Genomic DNA, 4643 nt, shown 5'->3' with positions numbered 1-4643 from the left:
ACCTGTGTCTGATCAATAGCAGGACATCAAAACACAAGAGAAATAGAAATGAATTCAGAAATAAAGATTAAGAGGGTAATAGAAAATAGAACATGTAAAAACAGATTTTAAAAAAAAAGTGGGGGTTTCTGTGTTCTCCTGGAGTCTGTGTGCTTTTAATGTGAAGTCTTTCTGTCTTCGTCCTGTTTTGGAAGCTCAGCTTGCTGTTTTCAGAGGCCCTCCATTGGCGCCCTCTTCTGTGCTGCTCCCAGCACCTTTCGGCAAGCAGATCGTGCCTCCTCCTAACACTGGGTCAGGTGCAGCTCTCTGCTGTGGGCGGGCGGTTCACTGCCCCTCCGGATGCCACAGTCAGATGTTGCAGCCTGGACGGGTAGGAGGGCGGGTCTTGCCCCCTCCCAACACCTCGGTCAGGGGCTGTGTTCCTGCCCGAAAGGTGGGGGGGCCGCTCTCCCTCTACCTGCACCGCCGGTAGTTCCGCTTTCTGTGCGGCTGCGTGCTCCTCCCTGGTGGGCGCTCCGGGGTGGTCTCGGGGAAGACCGAGGAACAGCCCTGTCCCTGCTGCGATCCAAAACCCAGCTCCTTGTTTGTCTTTGTGGAGCAAGTTCTTTGAGGGACCAGGATGGAAGGATCCTATCTGCCCCGGGCTGCAGGCCAGTCTCAGTCTGGACTTTGATGCTGCTAAGCACTTCGGTGCAGATGCAGGTTTCGCCCCCATCCTCGCCTGAGTGCTAAGCGCGGAGGATATGGCGGCTGTGCCTGAGCCCCGCCTCTCTTCCCCCAAAAACTTTCTGCAGGTTTTTAGAGATGGGTGTGTACACCCTTCCCCCGAGGCCACATCAACCTTGCTGTTTTATGGAGGGCCAAAGTTGTTCTGCTCTGTGCATCCACAGCCACAGCGCACAGCCCCTTGCGTTCCCCCAGGACTGCCTCCGTGCAGCCACTCCGGTCTTCCGCCCGGCTGGTGCAGCCTGGCCTTGCCCGCTGCTGCCGGCCCGCGTCTCATGCTGGGTGTTGGGGCTACGCTCTGTGCCAGTTTAACTTAGTTCTGTTAGTCAAGGGCTGCTCTGTACAGATCCCAGCCACGGAGACTCCCCCTCCGTCCCACTGGCCTCTCAGTTGGAGAGGGGAGACCCAGCGAGCGAGCGCCAGTCCTCCTTTGTCAATCCCTCCCTACAGGACCCGTCCCGCACTGCTTTGCCTTTTCTTCTTTCTTTTTTCCTTTTCTCCTACCACATTTTTGGCGTCTTCATCTTTTGAAGAGGGCAATGTTCTGTCAGAGTTCCACAGATGCTCGAATTGGCTGAGTGTGTCTGTAGATGTGGGTCTTGCAGTATTTGTGGGAGAGGGTTACCTGCGAGTTTCATTCCACTCCGCCATATTCCACATTATCTAAGAAATGCATTCCTGATGCAATCTAGTAAGCCTCAGCAACAGTGGGGCATTGCAGGTGAAAAATCTGCAGATGTAAGCCTTCACTACAATGTAATGTAATGTATTACAAGTGTATGCTGGAATATTTCCTGTACAGAAATAAGGTTTGGTTAACTATGTTTCCCAAGAGTAGATCACATTAAAATGTTATAAAATCTTGACTTCCTGTATTTGAAGCTTTGTAGTTTCTTATATGGTTCTAATATTTTAAGGTTTTTTTTTTTTTTGTATGATTACAATTAGGTGAAGATGTATACAAGCTTTTCTTTTCCTATTTCAAAATGAACTAAAAAGCAAATACCTATAAAATAGTACTATAAGTTAAAATATTTGAAATTACATACATATCTGTATTTCACGGTATTACAAAATGCTCGATTTATACTTTGAAGTAGACACAAAAAGCTAACAAATACCATTATCAGAAAATATTTCACTTTTAATTGACTATTGAATATCAGTTGTTCTGTATGTTCTGTATGAAGAATTTGTTTCTTCCTGTCATAATGATAAATATCTGATTGTAATAAATTTTCTTCATGCTTAAAAGGACTTTTAAGTCTAGTCACAATCTAAAGTAGAATAAAGTTTTCTTTATTTATTAAGGCAAAGCTGGTGTTTTTGCATGTACGGTTTTAATGTTTATATTGCTGCAATTTTATCTTAATGTGTATATTAATATATAGATACACGTTTATCCTAATTTTGATAATAATCTGTAATAAATTATAATAATTTATGTAATGATATAATATATATACACATTGCATCCTTCTGTCAGGTATCAATCCACTATTTTATGCTCAGTCCTCATATTCTATCTTCTAACTATCTGCATACCTACTCTCTTCCAGTCATCAATTAAAAACTTTTACCTATCACTTGCTTTTCGATTGGATTCCCAAAGGGAGAACATATTTGTCCTTATCATCACCTTGACATTGTGATAAATAACCATTCTTACCTGGTTAATGAGGTAAAATAAATTTCTATTACTAAAATGAGTATTTCTTAACAATTACAGTTTCAAAAGTTTTCAAATAAGAATGTTCCTGTGTGAAAAGCCCTTTACCTATGCACGGGTGTATGTCAGAAATTGTTTTCTTTAAATGGTGCTTGAAGCATTGGATAACAATAAAACTTTTAAGCAAACAACAAGCTTCAAAGGAAAAGCAGGGTAAAGAGATGTCCACAGACAGTGTGAAAATCTCCAGCCGATTCCTGGGGAGCTTGTGGTGTATGCAAATGCATAGGTCTGTGCATTCAACCCTGGCTCTGCATATGCTAAGAATGATGTTAGAAAGGCTTATGCTCTCACCACTGGCTGACCTAAAGACTCTGCACAGGGTAGGAGAGGAATGCTAAGGCCGAATTGAGGGTATGCCTTAATGGCCAGATAGAGCCCCTCAGCAAAGAACCTCGGTGCTTACTGAATCCAGGCCTTTAAGGAAAGAAGAATTATTTGAAAAACTATTGGCTGAACACTTCTCAAATTTACTAAAAATATTAGTCTACACATCTAAGAAATTCAGTGAACTCCACATAGGCAAAACTCAGATTTCTGCATGAAATAGTGAAGCAAAAGTCTTGAATGAAACGAGAGAGAAGTGACTCATCATATATAAGGGATGCTCAATAAGATTAACAGGTGGTTTCTCATCAGCATTTGTGGAGACCAAAGGCAGAGAGATAACATATTCAAAGTGCTGAAAGGAATGGGCTGCCAAAGAGAAAGTAATTGCCAAATTAAGTAACTTGGTAAATGGTAAGAATCAAAATATTGTCTGCATTCAGAGTTCTTTCTAAGAATCCACTTTAAAGAAACTAGAACTGGAAATTGTGGCTGATCATTTCCTTTGCAATGTAGAAACATTGATGCAGTCCCATTTATTAATTTTTCTTTTGTTTGCCTTGCCTAAGTTAACATATCTCAAAAATATTACTAAGATCAATGTAAAAGAGCACACCGCCTATGTTTACTTCTAGAAGATGTATGGTTTCAGGTGTTACATTTAAGTTTTTGATCCATTTTTAATTTATTTTTCTTAATGGAGTGAGAGAATCCAATTTGGTTCTTTTGCATGTAGCTGTCCAGTTTTCTCAAAATTCCTGGCACAATTTGTTCAAGAGGCTATCATTTCCCCATTGCATATTCTTGCCTCCTTTGTTGTAGATTTATTCCCCATGTAAGTGTGAACTTATTTCTGGGCTCTGTGTTCTATTCCATTGATCTCTGCATCTGTTTTTGTGACAGTGCCATACTCTTTTGTTAACTATAGCTTTGTGATTTAGTTTGAAATCAGGTTGCATGATACCCTCAGCTTTCTTCTTGTTTCTCAAGATTGTTTTGGCTATTGAGGGTCTTTTTTTCCCATATAAATTTTAGAATCATTTGTTCTGAATATTGCTGTTGGTAATTTGATAGATATTACATTACATGTGTAAGTTGTCTTGCATATTATGGTCATTTAAAAATATTAATTCTTCCAGTCCATGAATATGGTATATCTTTTCATCTGTTTCCATCATCTTCAGTTTCTTTCATCAGTAACTTACCGTTTTCCAATTAGAGAGCTTTCACCTCCTTATTTACATTTATTAGGCTTTGAGAAAATAAATCCTCCCACTTATAAATAGTTAAACCACATTAATTTGGACTCTAAAGATGGATTCATATTTACTAGAATTGTGCAGAGTAATTGTGTTAAAAAATTATTTTAACACAATTTAAATCGTGTCTGGCAAAGTCTTGTACTTAACTCTGTGTTCGTTATTTGTCAGTTCCATGAAGTGACGAACCACGTGTGTCTCCCTTGTTGACCATTGTATCCTGAGATTTCCCTTATCCTAGAAACAATAAATATTTTGTGAACAAAGAAAGTATAATTGATGGTCTAATTAATCTCACAGTTACATATACCTGTATGTATGTGTTGTGTATATGTGATACATAGTAAAATATAGGCTAAATAAAGTGAAGGTGTCAAAAATTGTGAAGTGTTTACCCCATTTTCAAGTTAACAAGTTAGCCTGCTACAGTCTCATGGACACTGGTAGAAAATAGGGGCATGCTGGATCAGAGATGTAGGACAGAGTATTACCGACAAGAGAGTGTCTGCACATGTGCCAATTCCCCAAGCCTCAGTTCCCTTCGAGTAACAGGAAGAGAGCCAGGTGACCCTTAAAAACAGAGTAAGATACATTGTAAGAAA

This window comes from Camelus ferus, chromosome 12 (genome assembly GCF_009834535.1).
Source record: "Camelus ferus isolate YT-003-E chromosome 12, BCGSAC_Cfer_1.0, whole genome shotgun sequence".
NCBI lineage: Eukaryota > Metazoa > Chordata > Mammalia > Artiodactyla > Camelidae > Camelus > Camelus ferus.
The sequence above is the reverse complement of the archived record's forward strand: the minus strand, read 5'-3'. Positions refer to the sequence as shown.